Consider the following 22,974-nt stretch of genomic DNA (forward strand, 5'->3'; position numbering starts at 1 on the left):
GTTCAAAAGCATCAATTCTTCATCGCTCATTCAGCTTTCTTTATAGTCCAACTCTCACATCGATACATAACAACTGGAAAAACCATAGCTTTGCCTAGATGGACCTTTGCTGGCAAAGTAATGTCTCTGCTTTTTAATATGCTGTGTAGGTTGTTCATAGTTTTTCTTCCAAGGAGCAAACATCTTTTAATTTCATGGCTGCAGTCACCATCTGCAGTGATTTTGGAGCCTAAGAAAATAAAGTCTGTCACTGTTTCCATTGTTTCCCCATCTATTTGCCAGGAAGTGATGGGACCAGATGCCATGATCTTCGTTTTTTGAATGTTGAGTTTTAAGCCAGCTTTTTCACTTTCACCAAGAGGCTCTTTAGTTCCTCTTCATTTTCTGCCATATGGGTGGTGTCATCTGCATATCTGAGGTTATTGATATTTCTCCCAGCAATATCTTGATTCCAGCTTGTGCTTCATCCAGCCTGGCTTTTCACATGATGTATTCTGCATATAAGTTAAATAAGCAGGGTGACAATACACAGCCTTAACGTACTCCTTTCCCAATTTGGAACCCGTCTCTTGTTCCATCTAGTTCTAACTGCTGCTTCTTGATCAGCATACAGATTTCTCAGGAGGCAGGTAAGGTGGTCTGGTATTCCCATCTCTTGAAGAATTTTCCACAGCTTGTGTGATCTACACAGTCAAAGGGGCTTCCCTAGTAGCTCAGATGGTAAAGCATCTGCCAACAATGCAGCAAACCCGGGTTCAATCCCTGGGTCGGGAAGATCCCCTGGAGAAGGAAATGGCAACCCACTCCAGTATTCTTGCCTGGAGAATTCCATGGACAGAGGAGCCTGGCGGTCTATAGTCTGTGGGGTTGCAGAGTCGGACACAACTGAGCAACTAACACACAAGCACAACCACACAGTCAAAGGCTTTGGCATAGTCGTTAAATCAGAAGTAGATGTTTCTCTGGAATTCTCTTGCTTTCTCTGTGATCCAGCTGATGATGGCAATTTGATCTCTGGTTTCTCTGCCTTTTATAAATCCAGCTTGAACATCTAGAAGTTCAGGGTTCACATACTGTTGAAGCCTGGCTTGGAGAATTTTGAGCATTACTTTACTAGCGTGTGAGATGAGTGCAATTGTGTGATAGTTTGAACATTCTTTGGCATTGCCTTTCTTTGGGATTGGAATGAAAATTGAACTTTGCCACTGCTGAGCTTTCTAATTTTGCTGACATATTGAGTGCAGCACTTTCACAGCATCATCTTTTAGGATTTGAAATTGCTCAACTGGAATTCCATCACCTCCATTAGCTTTATTCATAGTGATGCTTCCTAAGGTCCACTTGACTTCACATTCCAGAATGTCTGGCTCTAGGTGAATCACACCATCATGGTTATCTGGGTCAAGAAGATCTTTTTTGTATAGTTCTTCTGTGTATTCTTGCCACCTCTTCTTAATATCTTCTGCTTCTGTTACATCCATACCATTTCTGTCCTTTATTGAGCCCATCTTTGCATGAAATGTTCCCTTGGTAGCTCTAATTTTCTTAAAGAGATCTCTAGTCTTTTCCATTCTATTGTTTTCCTCTATTGCTTTGCACTGATCACCGAAGAAGGCTTTCTTATCTCTCCGTGCTATTCTTTGGAACTCTGCATTCAAATGGGTATATCTTTCCTTTTCTCCTTTGCCTTTAGCTTCTCTCCTTTTCTCAGCTATTTGTACGGCCTCCTCAGACAACCATTTTGCCTTTTTGCATTTCTTCTTCTTCAATATGGTCTTGATCACTGCCTCCTGTACAATGTCACAGATCTCTGTCCATAGTTCTTCAGGCTTAATTTTCTACCTCTAATTAATCCTGTTTCTTTCAGTGCCTTGTGTTGTCCTTAAGAGTGTTTCCCAATGTACTGTATGCTTAGTTTTATCTCAAAGCCTCTTTCCCAGGAATTCTAACCTATTGCCAACCTATTTTAGTTTTCAGAACAGGATCATTTGTTGATCAGTTTTCAGTAAGGACTACATAACTGGTATTATAGTGACAAGAAAATTATAGTGGTACAGCTGTTAAAACTTTCACTGGAGGTGGACTAAGGTTAGACATTGATGAATGAAATGCATCACAAAACTATCTCAGCATTTCTGTGGTAGTTGGAAACTAAATATAAGTACTTCTGAATTAGGTGACTGATGCTGATTGTAACAATGCATTGGAGAAAGCCAGTGAAAGGCTGTGGGTGACTACTCACAAATTTAAGACGTGTAAAAGTTAATGGTTTTCCTGAGAAGCGCATTTTAAAAGCCCTCTTCTCTCCAACAGTTAGAGGATAGAAGAAGCTAGGAACCTGGCCCAAGACCAAATTATTATGGTATTTGAGAACCATATAGATTTGTAATCTCAATCTGATAAATTCCCTAGAGCAAAGGCTGGCTTGGATTGAAAAAACTGGGATCCTGAGACACCAAATACAGACATATGGGTCAATAGCTATAGTAACTTTGAAACCCCAGCTCTCCTTTAGTCAGCACAAACATCTCTCCCTTCTTTTTACAGGCAAAGCCTCCATGTTTTAAGGTAAATCAGAACTTCACCCTTGTAAACCATTTTGTACTCTTCTAAGAGTCTAATCTACATTCCTCTCTAACTTTCAAGTCACAGCTTCACACAATTATGGAAGATTTTGCTTGCTAACAGAAGAAATGAGTTATAACTTTTGAAATACCTGCAGGACAAGTCAACATTTTAAGGCAGGATCCAAGGGTATATGAATAGGACTAAGGTGTTAACTCAAAAGTGATGAAATATAAATGTGGACCAGAGGTATTTACCAATATAGACATACTCACCTGTGAATATGGTTTAATACCTTAACAGCATTCCCAGAAGGTTCATTTTATGTGTCAACTTGGCTGGGCTAAACGTGTCCTTTATTTGGTAATAAATTATTCTGGATATCTCTGTGAGGGTGTTCCTGGATGAGATTAACATTTGAATCAGTGGACTGAATAAATTGCTCCTGACCAATGTAGGTGAGCCTCATTCATTGAAGGCCTGAATAGAATAAAAAGGCTGAGGAAGGAAGAATTCCTTCTCTCTCACTGTCTTACTGTCTTCAAGCTGGGACAATCTCCTGCCTTTGGATTCAGGCTGGAACTTACACGGTCAGCTCTTTTGCCTTTGGACTCAAAACCAGAACCATACAATCAGCTCTCTTGGGTCTCCAGCTTATTGACTACAGAGATTTTGAGACTCCTGAACCTCCATACTAGTGTGAGACGATTCCTTAAAATAAATAAACACACATCTATTGGTTCCATTTCTCTGGAGAGTCCTGTAATGGTCCATACTAAATGAAGAAGAGAAAGAAGGAAGTGGGCAATGAAGAACAGGAGCAAGACAGGCAGCCCACATTAAAAGATAGAGAAATCCCAGAACTATAAGAGCAGAGAATTGGAGAAAGAGATAAATTTTTGATCAGTTGTATTGGTATAAATACATAATTAAAGCTGGAAACCACTGGCAAATTTCCAAAGAAGGACACAAAAGACTTTATTTATCAAAGAGATAAGGACTATGCTAGTGAAGGGTCACCAGGAGAATCTCAGGGGTAACTGCCCTGCATAGGACAGGGCTGATGATCAGATGTGCTATTAATATGATTACTACACAACTGGGCTCTCTTTTAGCAATAGAGTTAATAGCATCCTGAAATAATGGAGGTCAAAACATGATACTCAATCATCAGGAGATATAAAGGAGCAATTATTATAATGGGTTTCAAGTTCAAAGTGGCAGCCAGAGGAGACTGATTTTCAGAAAATTAAGGACATGGTTAATAGAAATGATGAATTTAGGAAAAGAATAGATTGGAAGTCTACAGAGTTATTATTTAATTTACAAAATATAAAGAAATCAAGAATGGATGATCAGTCAATTGAAAACAATCACACCATTAAAGTTATCATCTCATAATTAGTTTCTGTGGTTTAGCCAGTTTATGGACCTATAAACCTTTGACTGAAGTCTTTCTATATGGCTATGATACTGTCAATTCTTTAAGGCCATTTATTTGGTAATTATATCAGGAAAAATGGAAATGTCCTGCCATTCTGAGAATTATTGGAGACAGGATTCAAGTTGACATTAATTTCCAGGGATCTGAAGTATCATCATGTTCCTCCCCCCAACAGAGTGAGGGTATATGATATTAGCCTGAGATAACTGGAGTCTTAGCACAGTTCATAGACTCACACAGTGGTCATTTTCCTCTTTTGAAACTGTGAAATTAGAATGTATGTTTTGTTAGTTGGTAAAAATTTGTCTTCGGCATGTGAGAGAAAAACTACTGCAGTGGAGAAAGTCAGATAGAAGTTCCTGATTTTGAACTTCATTGTTATCAAGAGAGTAAGTCAAGTAAAATGTCATATACCAGGTGTAGGACAGAAAACAGTGACCACCTTAAGGAATGCAGGTATGGTAGTACCATCATAATCCCATTTAACTCACCAGTCCAAAACCTTCTAACACCAAATGGATCCTGCCATATCAAGTGCCCTATTTAAATAAAATTTAACATCATGCCAGCCAATCAAGTAGAAGAGTTTTTTAATTGGGATATAGTTTGCTGTACAATATTTTGTTAGTTTCTGTTGTACAACAAAGTGAATCAGTTATATGTACACATATATCCCTTCCCGCTTGGACCTCCCTTCTTCTCCCATCCCACCTATCTAGATCACCACAGAGCACCGAGCTGAGCTCCCTTGCTATATACCAGATTCCCACTAGCTATCTATTTTATACATGGTAGTATATATATTTGACACAACTGACCAACTAACACATACACACAGAGTGTATATATTCAGAGAAAGCAATGAAAGGTATATCTGGAGTTGAGAATCAATAAACTGATAAATGACACTGTATACCTATTTAGGTACTCAGCTTCTGTGTGTACCTATCTAATTTTGAACTTCTATACGTGAATAAAATAGTTTATATTTCCAAAATAAGAAACACTTATCCTTTTAATAAGTGAAAGAGTTCTATTTCTCCCAAATCAAATTATGAAATGAGAAAATTCATAATCCCAACAGTCACTGTTCTATTGGTATAAATCATGCATCAAATTCATTGCAATCCCACTGAATATTGTGTTATGAAAAGACTGAATCTCCAATAACTTCTATATTTAAAAAGGGAAGAAGAAAAGAGAAGAATAAAATGGTTAGCATAGACAAATAAACATATAGTAAGCAAAGAGAAAGTATGCTAAACTACTGTGGTTTTTATTTTTGTAGTCATAGGCTGTGATTGATATCTATGGCTTCCTCTTCCTTAGATATTTCTCAACTCTCAGTCAGAACCTCGGATGGTCAGTTCTTTCACATGATAGAGTGATCCAAAGTCACTGAGTCCTCAGTTTTTCTTTTAAAAAAAAAACAAAAACTGTGGTTTTCCATTAACTCTAGGCTATGAAAGTACTAAAGTTGCCTCACAGAATTCCTTGAGTTCCAGAAATAGTCCTTAATGCTTTCATTGTTTAGAAGTAACCCAATTTCCCTAGATAGCTAGGATCAATCACTTGAGCCTATAGAATAACTCTGCTTGTTGGTTTAGTGGCATAAGAGACAGGAAAAAGAACAGTGGACAGCCTCATCTTCCAATTCAATGGAACTAATGCTATGGAACCTTGTTAAAGTAATATCACTACTTTGGAAATTAAAAAGGCCAAGTCAATGTGTAAAAGAATGAAATTAGAACACTTCCTCACACCACACACAAAGAGAAACTCAAAATGGATTAAGGATGTAAATGTAAGGCCAGAAACTATAAAACTCTTAGAGGAAAACAGAAAGAACACTGTATGACAAATCACAGTAAGATCTTCTGTGACCTACCTCCTAAAGTAATGGAAATAAAAACAGAAATAAACAAGTGGGACCTAATTAAACTTAAAAGCTTTTGCACACCAAAAGAAACTATAAACACGGTGAAAAGAGAACCCTCAGAATGGGAGAAAGTGAAGTTGCTCAATTGTGTCCGACTCTTAGCGACCCCATGGACTGCAGCCTACCAGGCTCCTCCGTCCATGGGATTTTCCAGGCAAGAGTACTGGAGTGGGGTGCCATAGCAAATGAAACAACTGACAAAGGATTAATTTCAAAAATATACAAGCAGCTCATATAAATCAATACCAGAAAAACAAACAACCCAATCAAAGAGTAGGCAAAATACCTACACAAACATTTCTCCAAAGAAGACGTATAGATGGCTAATAAACACATGAAAAGATGTTCAACACTGCTCATTATTTGAGAAAAGCAAATCAAAATTACAATGAGATATCACCTGACACCAGTCAGAATGGTGATCATCAAAAAGTCTACAAACAATAAATGCTGGAGAGGGTGTGGAGAAAAGGGAACCCTCTTGCACCGTGGGTGGGAATGTAATTGATACAGCCACTATGGAAGTCAGAATGGAGATTCCTTAAAAAACTAGAAATAAAACCACCATATGACCCAGCAATCCCACTCCTAGGCATATATATACCCTGAGAACACCAAAATTGAAAAAGACATATGTACCCCAATGTTCACTACAGCATTATTTACAATAGCTAGGACATGGAAGCAACCTAGATGTCTACCGACAGATAAATGGATAAAATGTGGCACATATATACAAGGGAACATTACTCAGTCATAAAAAGGAACACATTTGAGTCAGTTCTAATGAGATGGATGAACCTAGAGCCTATTATACAGAGTGAAGTAAGTCAGAAAGAGAAAAACAAATATTGTATACTAACGCATATATATGGAATCTTGAAAGATGGTACTGGTAAACCTACCTGCAGGACAGCAATGAAGGCACAGATACAGAGAAAAGACTTAGGGGCACGGGGCGTGGCGTGGAAGGAGAGCATGGCATGTACAGAGTAATATGGAAACATGCAGAACCATATGTAAAATAGATAGCCAATGGGAATTTGCTTATGACTCAGGGAACTCAAACCTGGGCTCTGTAACAACCTAGAGGGGTGGGGTGGATGGACATGTGAGGGATGTTCAAGAGGGAGGTGACATAGTTATACCTATGGCTGATTCATGCTGATGTTTGTCAGAAACCAACACAATACTATAAAGCAATTATCCTCAATTACAAATAAAATTAAATTTAATTAAAAAAAAAAAAGGAAATCCAAGCCATCAGAGTTCAACTTTGCCAGAACAGGAAGCAAACATTCTGTGACTAATTGAGTTTAATAGTAAGAGGAGCCATTTATACTCCTTGATTCCTGGACCTATGTATTCTGGCTATGGGTGAGATATGGTTATATGGTGGTCTCTGATTTAAAGCATATATTCTACCTTGTAAGACGAATCCCTGTCTTTAAGGGGGTTTTCTCCCAGCTGACAACATATCAGAATCTTCAGGAAGTCATATTTTATTTAGACCAGAGGTTAGTTGTTCAATCCTTTTGTTGTGAAATGAGTACTTTGTCAGTATTGGTATGGTAGACACCGTAATGACTGAGTGTTGGCAAAAGCAATCAGGCAGAGAAGGCAAATCCATGTAAAAAACATGGGTCATTCCACACGAAAAGGAATTTTAACCCCTCTATGATGAAATAGGCTTGATGAGGGCCTAGTGGAGGAGCTGGACTTCAGGTTAATGGTGCCATATCAAAGTTCAGTGTTGATCTCTGCTTTGACAGAATAGACACTTAACAGTAACATTAACAAAGTCAGCCCTGGTAAAGGGAAGTTGACATTGTTGAGCCATGTGTAGCCTTATGTCCATCACCATGGTCACAATTAAGCTATATCATTCAGTGGCCCAGATCCCTATCTCATCCACAACTATTGCTTAGAATATTTCCCTCAGGTCATGTGTATAGTTACATAGGTGCTCCCTTATGACAGATTAATGGAGAAGGCAAAAGGCCAAGTTTGGTAAATAGGTAAGTCAACAATTTTTCTTACAATTAAGATATATATACATATATAAAATATATAAATTATATGCATATTATATATGTATATATAATCTACATGTACACACACAGAAATTTGTATAGAGTTAATCCCTTTAAAATTATTCAGAGAATATTCTCTGACCATAATTAAATTATTCCAGAAACACAGCTTATAAAATAAAGAGAAAATTCCTAACTATACAGAAACAATGCAGTTTAAAAAATCCATTGTTCAAAGCGGGCATTAGAGCATAAATCAAAAAATGTTATTAACTGAAAAAAGTATAGAATTTACATATAAAAATATGGGAACACTGAAACAATATCTAGATGAAAACATGTAAACAAATTCTAGGCTAGAAGAGCAAAAAAGCTGAAAAGCTAAAATCAGTAATTTAATCTTTCATCTAATTATGCTAGTAAAAGAATAGAAAAAACCTAAAGAAAGTAAAATAATTAAAAAAGAAAATAGCAGAAAAACTGAAATATAATTTAGATGCACCAAGGTAAAATCTGTGAAGACAAAAGATTAATTAAATTGTAAATACCTATAATAATTATCAGGAAAAACAGAAAACATTAATTGATAGTATTTATAATTAAAAAGGAATATGCCACTACAAATACTAAAGATATCAGAAAGGCAAAAAAAATTAAAATCTAGATATTTGGGTATCTATTTTAAAGAAATCTGCAGTGTAGATGGATTCACAAATGAACTCTCAAAATCATGTTAAGCAGAAGTAACTCAATCTAGAAATATTCAAAGACGTTTCCATCTTATATCCTAGTGTAGTATACTATATGTAAGGTTGGTTCAATATGGATAAAAATTTACACAATTAGGCTAACAAAACTTCTATTTTTACTGATTCACTTTCTATTTTTTCTATCACCTGGGAGAGAAATTTGCTAAAAATTACCATCACTGTTTTAGAATTTTCCCTTTTTACTCTTCTTTTTTCAACTTGCTCTGCATATTTGGAAACTATGCTCTTGGTTGTAAAAATATTTGTTATGTGTTTTGCAAGCATGCATTTTTTTCCTAATCCAGTTTATCAATCTTATTATTTTATGTGTGTATTTATCCTATTTACATTTAGTGTAATTGCTGACAGTTCATTTTGTGTCTACCTTCTTTTTATTTTTCTATTTGAACTATCTTATTTGTATTCCTTAATAAAAACTTCTTTCTTGTGTTCCTTTGGATTAATAAAAATATTTCATTTATTTACCCACTGATTAATTTCTTTCAGCCCCATAAATACTACATGCCTTTTCCATTTGTATTCGATCATTTTTTTTTTCTTCATTTTTATTGTTGTTCCTTTGAAGATGCACATATGCATGCTCAGTTGCTTCAGTCCTGTCTGACTCTTTGCAACTCCATGGACTGCAGCCCTACAACCTCCTATGTCCATGGGATTATCCAGGCAAGAATACTGGACTAGGTTGCCATTTCCTCCTCTAGCAGATCTTCTCAACCCAGGGATCGAACCCATGTTTCTTCCGACTCCTCCATTGGCAGGTGAATTCTTTACCACTGAGCCATCTGGGAAGCCCTCCTTTGAAGATAATGTGTTTTTATTCTCTAGACGAGTTTACTTTTTTTTTTTTTCAATTGTAAGTTGCCATACTATGATGTCTCTAGGTGTGATTTTCTTTCTTTTTATCTCCGTAGATTTTATAGTAATTCTTGAATCTGTATCATGTGTTTCAAAACCTTTGGTCAGTATCTTTTCAAGAATTGCTTTTCTCCGTTCTCTTTTGCCTATTCTTCTCAGGCTTCTATTGTCTCATAAGAAAATTTTTTAAATTGCCTCATATGATTTTTTCTCTTTCTTGTATTACTATTTTTCTTTTTCTGCTTCAATTTGGTAATGACCTGTATTTTAGTTTATCAATTCTGAGTCTAATTTGCCTACTATATTCATTTATGTAATTCTCATTTTGAAGTTTTTTTAGTTCTATAATTTCCATTTGATATGTTAATTCTAAGTTTGCACATAAAATGGAAAATTTTATCTATTCAATAGAACATATTAACAACAATTATTTTAAAGTCCATGTCTGAAAGTTTTCTTATATCACCTGTGGTTATATTTTTATTTGTGTCTCTCATTCCTGCCTCTATGTGTATACTTTATAACTTATTATTGAATGCTAGGCATTCTGTATTAAAAACTGTAGAAGCTCTGCTTGATGTTAACTACCTATACTGTGTATTGCTTTTCTACATTAGACATTCAAAGTAAGGGAAGACTATTTAGTATGAGATATGAGCTTATTTAGAGCTAAATTTCAGTCTTTATGAAAGCTATTTCAGTAACAATTAGCCAGTAGTCCTGTGGTACAGTACTGGAACAATCCCAACCAAAAGCTTGGGTTTAACAGTCACTGACACACACTTTGGTATAACTTAAAATCCAAAGCATACACAGATGTGAGAGTTGGACCATAAAGAAAGCTGAGCACTTAAGAATTGATGCTTTTGAACTGTGGTGTTGGAGAAAACTCTTGAGAGTCCCTTGGACTGCAAGGAGATCAAACCAGTCAATCCCAAAGGAAATCGATCCTGAATATTCATTGGAGGAACTGATGCTGAAGCTGAAGGTCTGATACTTTGGCTACCTGATGCGAAGAACTGACTCACTGGAAAAGACCCTGATGCTGGGAAGAACTGAAGTCAGGAGGAGAAGGGGACAGCAGAGGATGAGATTATTGGATGGCATCATCGACTCAATGGACATGAGACTGAGCAAACCCTGGGAGGTGGTGAAGGGCAGGGAAGCCTGACGTGTTGCAGTCCATGGGGTCACAAAGAGTTGGACGTGACTGAACAACTGAACAACAAAATCCAAAGTCTGCCCCTCCACTATTAGGAGATAGTCAAATGTTCTGCTTGGCTTCTCAACATTTTATCAGCTGCTTACAAACAATCAGATATCTCAGGTGGAAAACTGACACTGAATGTCAAGATCACTTCTCTATGCTTCTTTCCTCCCACAGCAGTGGCCTCACAAGTCCTACTTGCCTTGAGATCTCTCATTTCTAATTTATGTCTCTATAGCTCCAAGACAATACAAAACCTTTTTTCAGCTTCCAGCCATTTCAGTTCAGTTCAGTTGCTCAGTCATGTCCGATTCTTTGTGACCCCATGGACTGCAGCACACAGGGCTTCTCTATCCTTCACCATCTCCCTGAGGTTGCTCAAACTCATATCCCTTGAGTTAGTGATGCCATCCAACCTTTTTGCCCTCTGTATCCCCTTCTCTTACTGCTTTAAATCTTTCCCAGCATCAGGGTCTTTTCCAATGAGTCACTTCTTCACATCAGGTGGCCAAAGTATTGGAGTTTCAGCTTCAGCATCAGTCCTTCCAATGACTATTCAGGACTGATTTCCTTTAGGATGGACTGGTTAGATCTCCTTGCTGTCCAGGGGACTCTCAAGAGTCTCCTGCAATACCACAGTTCAAAAGCATTCAGCCATTTAGTACGCTGCTTTGTGTTCACCTTCTCAGCTCTAGGCAGCAACTTTTGAATCAGAAAACACCTGCAGGAGAAAAGCTTAACACAGTGTGAGGTTCAACAATGTATTTTATTTCTCTTCAGTTCCCTTGGTCAAGCAAGCTTTAGTTTCCTTGGTAATTCTCAAATGATTCCAAAAAATCAGTTTTTCTATATTTTACTCAGCCTTTGTTCTTGATGGACAATTTATCTAATATAGATCTGTAAACAATAGTCAGACAAAGCTTTGCATTATTGTTGGAAAATGCTTAATTTTATTATTGTTCAGCTTTTTTCATCAATGAGATCTCTTATGTGTGTCTTTTCTCAACTTCTTCTTATATCACTGCTTTAATTTGAGCTGTATTTGCAAGTATTAATATATTTTGGCATCTTTATATCATACTTAAGACAGAATGATCTCTGTTCGCTTCCAAGGCAAACCATTCAATGCCACAGTAATCCAAGTCTATGCCCCAACCAGTAATGCTGCAGAAGCTGAAGATGAATGGTTCTATGAAGACCTACAATACCTTCTAGTACTAACACCCCAAAAAAGATGCCTTTTTCATTATAGGGGACTGGAACGCAAAAGTAGGAAGTAAAGAAATACCTGGAGTAACAGGCAAATGTGGCCTAGGAGGACAGAATAAAGCAGGGCAAAGGCAAATAGAGTTTTGCCAAGAGAATGCACTGGTCATAGCAAACACCCTCTTCCAATAGCACAAGATAAGATTCTACACATGGACATCACCAGATGGTCAACACCAAAATCAACTGACTATATTCTTTGCATCCAAAGATGGAGAAGCTCTATACAGTCAGCAAAGCCAAGACTGGGAGCTGATTGTGGCTTGAACTCCTAATTGCCAAGTTCAGACGTAAATTGAAGAAAGTAGAGAAAACCACTAGACCATTCAGGTATGACCTAAATCAAATCCCTTACGATTATACAGTGGAAGTGACAAATAGATTCAAGGAATTAGATCTGATAGATAGAGTGCCTGAAGAACTATGGACAGAGGTTCATCACATTGTACAGGAGACAGGGATCAAGATCATCTCCAAGAAAAAGAAATGCAAAAAAGCAAAATGGCTGTCTGAGGAGGCCTTACAAATAGCAGTGAAAAGAATAGAAGTGAAAAGCAAAGGAGAAAAGGAAAGATATACTCATTTGAATACAGAGTTTCGAAGAATAGCAAGGAGAGATAAGATAGCCTTCCTCAGTGATCAATGCAAAGAAACAGAGGAAAACAATACAATGGGAAAGACTAGAGATCTCTTCAAGAAAATCAGAGATACCAAAGGAAGATTTCATGCAAAACATATGCACGATAAAGGACAGAAATCATATGGAGCTAACAGAATCAGAAGGTATAAAGAAGAGGTGGCAAGAATACACAGAAGAACTATACAAAAAAGATCTTCACGACCCAGATAATCACGATGGTGTTATCTCTCACCTAGAGCCAGACATCCTTGAATGTGAAGTCAAGTGGGCCTTAGAAAGGATCACTACGAACAAAGCTAGTGGAGGTGATGGAATCCCAGTTGAGCTATTTCAAATCCTGAAAGATGATGCTGTGAAAGTGCTGCACTCAATATGCCAGCAAATTTGGAAAACTCAGCAGTGGCCACAAGACTGGAAAAGGTCAGTTTTCATTCCAATCCCAAAGAAAGGCAATGCCAAAGAATGCTCAAACTACTGCACAATTGCACTCATCTCACAAGCTAGTAAAGTAATGCTCAAAATTCTCCAAGCCAGGCTTCAGCAATACGTGAACCCTGAACTTCTCGATGTTCAAGCTGGATTTAGAAAAGGCAAAGGAATCAGAGATCAAATTACCAACATCTGTTGGATCACTGAAAAAGCAAAAGAGTTCCAGAAAAACATCTACTTCTGATTTATTGACTATGCCAAAGCCTTTGACTGTGTGGATCACAACAAACTGTGGAAAATTCTACAAGAGATGGGAAAACCAGACCACCTAGCCTGACTCTTGAGAAATCTGTATGCAGATCAGGAAGCAACAGTTAGAACTGGACATGGAAAAACAAACTGGTTCCAAATTGGGAAAGGAATACGTCAAGGCTATATATTGTCACCCTGCTTATTTAACTTGTATGCATAGTACATCATGAGAAACACTGGGCTGGATGAAGCACAAGCTGGAATCAAGATTGTTGGGAGAAATATCAATAACCTCAGATATGCAGATGACACTACCCTTATGGCAGAAAGCGAAGAAGAACTAAAGAGCCTCTTTATAAAAGTGAAGGAGGAGAGTGAAAATTTGGCTTAAAACTCAACATTCAGAAAACTGAGATCATGGCATCTGGTCCCATCGCTTCATGGCAAATAGATGGGGAAACAATTGAAATAGTGACAGACTTTATTTTGGGGGGCTCCAAAGTCACTGCAGATGGTGACTTCAGCCATGAAATTAAAATATGCTTACACCCTGGAAGAAAAGTTATGACCAACCTAGACAGCATATTAAAAATCAGAGAGATTACTTTGCCAACAAAGTTCGTCTCATCAAAGCTATTGTTGTTCCAGTAGTCATGTATCCATGTGAGAGATGGACCGTAAAGAAAGCTGAGCACCAAAGAATTGATGCTTTTGAACTGTGGTGTTGGAGAAGACTGTTGAGAGTTCCTTGGACTGCAAGGACATCCAACCAGTCCATCCTGAAGAAATCAGTTGTGAACATTAACTGGAAGGACTGATGCTGAAGCTGAAGCTCCAATACTTTGGGCACCTGGTATGAAGAACTGACTCATTTGAAAAGACCCTGATGCTGGGAAAGACCGAAGGCGGGAGGAGAAGGGGACGACAGAGGATGATATGGTTGGATTTCATCACCGACTCAATGGACATGAGTTTGAGTATACTCTGGGAGTTGGTGGTGCACAGGGAGGCCTGGTGTGGTGCAGTCCATGGGGTCGCAAAGAGTCGGACACGACTGTGCACCTGACCTGAACTGCTTTTTTGGACAACTTCCAGTAAGCAAAGTGAAAAATGCAATTTAAACAGTCATCTTCTTAGAAGCCCAAGTTACACTTTTTATACTTGTTCATATATTGTCTTTTGAGGTGATAATTTTAGTGATATATTTTATTCAAATAATATAGCATAATAATACATGAATACTTAAGATATGCTTTCTTAGATTGAAATAATGGCACAAAAAGGTATCATACATGTCTTATCTATAAGTATACCCTATTTGCCAGAATCTGTGAAAACAACTATGAACAAGTTCTTCCTTAAATATAAGAAACAATGTGAGAAATGTATACATATGTAAATATTTACATTAAGAGTACACAGTGTGATATATAAAATACAGCAGGTGGTGATTTTTCAAAGAGATTGACTTCAGAAGTTTCTGATTCAAGTATTACTGTATCACATTCTAGGGTTGTAAATTTGATCTTTTTATTCTTCCTAAACTCAAATATCATCATGTAAGTGGACTTTTTGTATTCAATGGTAACAATATATATAAAATTCTCACCACAATAAATTCTTAATTTAGGGCTCAGCAACGTATTTTACCAGCATTATTTCCATAAAATATTCATGCGGCAGGAGGGTAACTCAAGTAATTCTTTCGATATCGGGAAGATGCACAGAAAGACTAGGGATTGAGCTGAAATATGAACATTTTGCAAATATTCTTTAGCTATGAAAATAAGTGTTGGAAGAACAATCTAAGTAGAAGGGAGAGAATATGCCAATCTCATGGGCATTATGCATATGGCGAACTGTTCACTATGATTTGCACGGAGATGCTGTTATGAAAATGACAGTTGAGCCTGGCATGAGGTAGAATTAGAACATGAAGAGCTTCATAAATCATTTTAATGCATTCAGATGTTATCCTGTTGGTTGATGGGGGGCATTAAAACATTTTAGAGTAATCAGATTTTCATTTAATGCAAAATAGGTTAGCACAGTTTAAATGATGAAGTCTGTAGACATCATATATATCTTGTGCTTTTCACTAGTGTTGGAGCACATTTTTAAATGTTATTGCTTGGAAGCATATAATGGGTCTCATTACAGACTAATGCTTTTACTAGCTGGATTTACTTTAAAGTAATCCTGAGTTATTAGAACTAATAGTTAATCACCTCTCAATACTATAATGCCAAAGTAAACATCTGTTTATTAGTTTTCTTAATAAATAGGCACTGCATGTTCTGTAGACATTTCACAAAAACATCCAATGATCTACTCCGTTCTTTGATACATATGATTTGTTCCAGAGTTTACCAGTTACTTGCCAGTTACTTTGTCATTATTACCACAACCACTCTCTGTTGTGTGACTCTGAAGAAGTCTTGTAATTAAGTTGTGAAAGTTTAAAAACAAATCACTTCATTTAGTGACCTTAATTTGTAGTGGAGTTTTATGATACACACCTTACTAAAATGATCATCCAAAATACTGCATATTCAAGTAGGTTTTCATTAATGTATAAAGACCATGGTGTTTTAGTGTGAAAAACTAGATACTTTAATGTATATAATAATTGTCCTCTTAGGAACAACTGATTAACCAGACTAATTCATGTCCTGGGTGTTCATTGGAAGGACTGATGTTGAAGCTGAAACTTCAATACTTTGGCCACCTCATGCGAAGAGTTGACTCATTGGAAAAGTCCCTAATGCTGGGAAGGATTGGGGGCAGGAGGAGAAGGGGACGACAGAGGATGAGATGGTTGGATGGCATCACTGACTCTATGGACATGGGTTTGGGTAAACTCCAGGAGTTGGTGATGGACAGGGAGGCCTGGCGTGCTGCGATTCATGGGGTCACAAAGAGTCGGACACGACTGAGCGACCAAACTGAACTGAATTCATGAGCTTTAACAACAGTTATGTACAGTTGAAAAATAAAAGACATATTGACTTCTATGAATTACCTCATAACACTTAAATATAGAATTCAATGTAACACTGACAGTTCTAATAGATTATCTATCCTTTATAATATTTAGGAATATATTAACTTTTGAATGAAATATTGAAGTATCACGCCACGCCATATTATTTTATGAATGACAGGTTATAAATTTGGAGTAGAAATTTGGAGGAAACCCACAATTATTTTTTCCCCTTATCTTGAAGCAGAACGCTGTCATCAAGACTAAAGGATACTTCTTTTCTTCAATAATTCCCACACTGAATATCTTGGAGCAGACTTGTCCACTCACATAAGCAAATTGAACTCAGATTAAATATATGCTTGAACAAAAATTAAGAAATGATTTTTATTTTGCATAAGTCAAGAACTACCCAAGTCACCTAATTTTCTAGATTATTATAAATACATATATAGATGTTATGACAATCTTAACAATCTCTGTATAATAATAAATTATTATGGAGATTCTTAGGGGTTAATTTTTAGTTTCAGATAGAATATAAGCTTTAAAAATTTATAATACCACTTGATCACAAGATGTTTATTTTCCTTGGAAATATGTTTTAAAAACGGAGTTTGAGATAATGAGAACTCCACATGAAAACTAAAATATTTTATTATTCTTCTTAAAATAATTCTTCTATCTCAAAACACATCTACATGTGTACAGAGTGATAAAAGTAGTCAACCATGTTCAGAAGACATTCTAGAATTAAACTTTTATGTTATACAAAATAAGACATTTTAATTTCTCGTGCTGAGGTTGACCAACAAATTGAACCAGAAAGAAATTAGTAATGATTATGATAATATGAAATTAGTTCAATGATCTGGCTTTTACTTTTCCAAATATTATCCAATGTAAATATTTTAGGACTAAGTATACTTCCAAATCTCCAGGGTAGTTACTCATTAAATATTTAGGTGTGAGTAGAGTGTGTGTGTGTGTGTGTGTGTGTGTGTGTGTGTGTGTGACAATTAACATGAAGTAATGAAGCTTTGAGTTCAGGTGTGTGAAGTGAAATCAAGAGGGTATGTACAGAAAGAGGTAAATGGAAAACGAACAAAGAAAGAGAAGTAGTGGTTTGAGGTAAGTTTATATGAATATTTCCAAAAGGGGAGGCCCCCACTTAACCTTCAGTATCATTACTTTAGTGCCACATCTATTCATCTTACTTGTATGTGTGTTTATGTGTGTGTACTTGTTGTTGCTGTCATAAGTAACAACTCTAGTTGTCAGAATAGTTGTGTTTCAGAGAGAAGGATGTACACTAGTAAAACTCTTGCTACTGCCGGCACTAATGCATGTTCTGAAAACTCAATATATTAATGAATGTGCATGGTAGAAGATCATTTAACCATTCAGACAGGATCACATGTGTCTAGGATGCTATGGTTTAAAAATTCTTATTTTTGAATCTCTGTAATAGCAACTAAACTTTTGATTAAGCTAAGTGTACCTGTATTATTTACCAGGAAAATATCAACTTTTATTGACCTGAGGCTTTGTCATATTAAAAATGCAAATTAAATATTCTCAAAGATAATCATGGAAAAGGTAAACTGAACACAGGAGATCAGTTCAAAGGAGTAAAGGAAATGAAGAAAAAAACACAGAAAAATATTGATTTAGTAAAAATACAATATAGGATATTTCTTATGATTTTTTTAGGGAAATGAGTGAAAAAGAAAGCAGTAGAGATAAACCTCAAAATTTATCATTAAGATAGAGTCTCAATGTGGTAAAACATATAATAACTAAAATATAAAATTCAGCTTCTATATACTTCTTACAAGAAAAACAATAGGCAAGCTCCCAAACCAAACTCTCAAATTAGAGAATTTTGGATAAAAAAATATATAATTAAAAACAGAATTGGGTGTAAATTTTATTTCTAGAAATTAATGCAAGGGAAGATAAATAGTAAAATATTGAGGACCTGAAAAAATCATTATAGTCATATTTACAGAAACCTAAATCCATATTCATATTTTATAAAGCACATGTGAAAGATTAATAATAATTTACTATATAGTAGACAGAAGTATTCAAGGGGTCTAAGTCTTTAATTAGCTGAAACAAAGCTAATTGGAAGTATCTATCTTAATCTTCTTGTTTTATAAGGCAAATGAATGATACTGATTTAAAAGCCACTGTTAATTGAGTTTTCTGATATTTTCAGCCCAAATATTCCGTAAACAAATAAACCAAATTCAGAGTAAGACATATTATTTTGCTACTGCCTGTGCTTCCTTAAGTCCTATAGCAATTCCCATATCCATTTAACAGGTCTTTCTAAGTATGTTAATATTATATTGATTGTTAATTTTTGCCTCTGGTTATAAAGGTTTTGAGTGATTTTATCCTGAAAGCAAGGGCTTCTCTGGTGACTCAGTGATAAAGAATCTGCCTGCAATGCAGGAGACCTGGGTTTGATCCCTGAGTCAGGAAGATCCCTTGGAGAAGGAAATGGCAACCCACTCCAGTATTCTTGCCGGGGAAATCTCATGGACAGAAAAGCCTGGTAAGGCTAGAGTCCATGGGGTTGCAAAAAATCAGACATGACTTAGCGACTAAACAAACACACATCCTTAAAGCATAACCTTTTTAATAAATCACATAAAAACACGTTTACCTCAGGTATAAACAGCATCGTTTTATATATAATGACATGTTTGTATTATATACAGTCATTGCATGAATTATTTGCTATCCATTTTTTTTCTAATATATGACAGCTCATTTCATATTTTCACTTTCTCTCTTAGGTTTTGAAACACTGAGAAAAGCTGAATAGGCTAACCTGAATAGGTCAGATCATTTGGATGAGACTTTTCTTGTTTGGTACTTGGTTAATGCTTCTTTTCTAAACTAAACTTTTGATTGAGCTAAGTGTTATTGTATTATTTACATCCTCCTTTTAATCTTAAAAAAAGTTCCACTAGAATTTTGATATTATATATTTTACATGGACATTTTAAAGAGTCCAGGATAGTTGTATTGTAGAACTATTCACATTGCTTCCTCTGCATTGCTTTTAAAGTTAATCTGAAACCTTTGTTCATTTTCTTTCGTTTTTTTTAACATAAGGGAGTACTTTGATATAGTTCTAAATTTAAGCAGATTTGCCCATATTTCTTGTTTCTTGTTTTTCAAAAACTGTTTTATCATTTGGAAAATGCAGCAGTGGCCACAGGACCGGAAAAGGTCAGTATTCATTCCAATCCCAAAGAAAGGCAGTGTCAAAGAATGTTCAAACTACTGCACAATTGCACTCATTTCACATGTTAGCAAACGAATGCTCAAAATTCTCCAAGCTAGACTTCAATTGTACGTGAACCGAGAACTTCCATATATTCAAGCTGGATTTAGAAAAGGCAGAGGAACCAGAGATCAAATTGCCAACATCCGCTGGATCATAGAAAAAGCAAGAGAATTCCAGAAAAACATCTACTACTGCTTCATTGACTACGCTAAAGCATTGGACTGTATGGATCACAACAAACTGTAGAAAATTCATAAAAATATAGGAATATCAGACTACCTTACCTGGCTCCTGAGAAACCAGTATGCAGGTCAAGAAACAACAGTTAGAACAGACATGGAACAACAGACTGGTTCCAAATTGGGATAGGAGTACATCATGGTTGTATATTGTCACCCAGCCTATTTATCTTTTATGCAGAGCACATCATGTAAAATGCCAGGCTGAATGCAGTACAAACTGGAATTCAAATTGTCAGGAGAAATATCAGTAACTTCAGATATGCAGATGACATCATCCTAATGGCAGAAAGTGAAGAGGAACTAAAGAGCCTCTTGATGAAAGTGAGAGAGGAGAGTGAAAAAGCTGAATTAAAACTCAACATTCAAAAAACTAAGATCATGGGATCCTGTCCCATCATTTTAGAGATAATGGTAATTTAGAGATAATGGTAAAATGCAAACTGAACACATCAATATCTTATTGAAAGGGCTAGAGTATTTAATCCATAAATATGTGTTCTAATGTATTGTCCATTATCTCTAAAGTGATGGGACAGGATCCCATGATCTTAGTTTTTTGAATGTTGAGTTTTAATTCAGCTTTTTCACTCTCCTCTCTCACTTTCATCAAGAGGCTCTTTAGTTCCTCTTCACTTTCTGCCATAAGGATGATGTTATCTGCATATCTGAGGTTACTGATATTTCTCCTGACAATTTGAATTCCAGTTTGTACTTCATTCAGCCCGGTCTTCATTCAGTTCAGTTTAGTCATTCAGTCATGTCTGACTCTTTGCGACCCCATGAATCGCAGCGCGCAAGGCCTCCCTGTCCATCACCAACCCCTGGAGTTTACCCAAACCCATGTCCATAGAGTCAGTGATGCCATCCAACCATCTCATCCTCTGTCGTCCCCTTCTCCTCCTGCCCCCAATCCTTCCCAGCATTAGGGTCTTTTCCAATGAGTCAACTCTTCGCATGAGGTGGCCAAAGTATTGGAGTTTCAGCTTCAACGTAAGTCCTTCCAGTGAATACCCAGGACTGATCTCCTTTAGGATGGACTGGTTGGATCTCCTTGCAGTCCAAGGGACTCTCAACAGTCTTCTCCAACACCACAGTTCAAAAGCATCAATTCTTCGGCACTCAGCTTTCTTCACTGTCCAACTCTCATATCCAAACGTGACCACTGGAAAAACCATAGCCTTGACTAGATGGACCTTTGTTGGCAAAGTAATGTCTCTGCTTTTAAATATGCTACCTAGGTTGGTCATAACCTTCCTTCCAAGGAGTAAGCGTCTTTTAATTTCATGGCTGCAATCACCATCAGCAGTGATTTTGGAGCCCAAAAAAATAAAGTCAACCACTGTTTCCACTGTTTCCCCATCTATTTCCCATGAAGTGATGGGACCAGATGTCATGATCTTAGTTTTCTGAATGTTGAGCTTTAAGCCAACTTTTTCACTCTCCTCTTTCACTTTCATCAAGAGGTTCTTTAGTTCTTCTTCACTTTCTGCCATAAGGGTGGTGTCATCTGCATATCTGAGGTTATTGATATTTCTCCTGGCAATCTTGATTCCAGCTTGTGTTTCTTCCAGCCCAGCTTGTGTTTCTTCCAGCCCAGCGTTTCTCATGATGTACTCTGCATATAAGTTAAATAAGCAGGGTGACAATATACAGCCTTGACGTACTCCTTTTCCTATTTGGAACCAGTCTTTTGTTCCATGTCCAGTTCTAACTGTTGCTTCCTGACCTGCATACAGGTTTCTCAAGAGACAGGTCAGATGGTCTGGTATTCCCATCTCTTTCAGAATTTTCCACAGTTTATTGTGATCCACACAGTCAAAGGCTTTGGCATAGTCAATAAAGCAGAAATAGATGTTTTTTGCTACCTCATTTTTGTTAAGATCTCTCAAGAGATAGTATTTTTAGTTTGAATTTAGATTTCTTTTGCTTTAATGAACAGAGTATTTGAAGAAAATTATATAAATGCATCATATAATGTGGATTTCCTAATAAATTCCAGAAAAAATGCCCTATGTTCTAGATAAATATGTGTGGATATGGCCCTACTTACTTGCCTATTCTGGGTCTGTTGCTGGGGGTTACAGTCATGTAGCTCTACTGTAGATGATGTAAAGTGCAAAATATTTATACATACTATTGTTGTTATTCAGGGATTTTAAAAAAATGATATGGATTCACTATAATACTGTCAGGATACTGTTCATACAAATGGATGCCAAATGGATTTATGTGCCACTTACTTAATGAAGACCTGAAAGAATCAATGTTTTCAGAGTTAAGTAAATCTCAGATATTAGAGACACAGATGCATGGAACAATTTTATGGACTCTGAGGGAGAAGGTGAGGGTGGGACGTTCTGGGAGAATGGCATTGAGACATGTGTATTGTCATATGTGAAACAGAGCACCATTCCTTGTTCGATGCATGTGACAAGGGCTCAGGGCCGGGGCAATGGGATGATCCAGAAGGATGGGATGGGGAGGGAGGTGGGTGGGGGGTCCGGGAAGGGGAACACATGTAAACCCATGGCTGATTCATGTCAATGTATGGCAAAAACTATTACAATATTGTAAAGTAATTAGCCCCCAACTAAAATAAATAAATTTATAAAAAAAAGAAAAAAAAAAAAATCTCAAATGCCCCTTCAATAATTTTTTGAAGGAGATATGGGACAAGTTTATAGACCTAATGAAGTTTTAATTGATCAAACAGAATTCTATGCTAAATAAGAATAAAAAGTGTAAGTCAAATTGTATGTAGTATATGTACAGATATAGACTAAGATATAAAACAGTTACTTATGCCACTGTTTTTGACAAATTACTTAGGACAAATGTACCAAAGTTTAAAAGTGACGTCACATTTACACTTTAAACATACTTTGAACATAACTTGCTTATATCCTTGCCAATTTTTAGTATCAAGCACTCATGTGTACAAGCTACAGTCTTGTGATAAACAATTTAGTTTATATTTTTAATGTCTGGATTTTCCATGTTATACCTGCAAGCTTCTTTCCAAGTTTTCAAGTTTTGAACCAT

The 22,974-nt window shown here is 36.5% G+C and overlaps 1 long non-coding RNA gene across 2 annotated transcripts in view; it reads left to right on the forward strand.

Moving 5' to 3' along the window:
- Positions 1-22,974, forward strand: part of LOC145529032 (uncharacterized) — a 130,273-nt gene that overhangs the window by 50,770 nt on the left and 56,529 nt on the right. Inside the window, exon 5 of one of the 2 annotated variants that reach the window (XR_014070856.1) lies at positions 16,042-16,183. The exons of the other annotated variant lie outside the window; for it this stretch is intronic. This is a non-coding gene — a long non-coding RNA (uncharacterized LOC145529032). The remainder of the gene's footprint in view (positions 1-16,041; positions 16,184-22,974) is intronic. 2 annotated transcript variants of the gene reach the window in all.

The sequence above is a fragment of the Giraffa tippelskirchi genome, chromosome 12 (assembly GCF_054371585.1).
Source record: "Giraffa tippelskirchi isolate mGirTip1 chromosome 12, T2T-mGirTip1v1.2.pri, whole genome shotgun sequence".
NCBI lineage: Eukaryota > Metazoa > Chordata > Mammalia > Artiodactyla > Giraffidae > Giraffa > Giraffa tippelskirchi.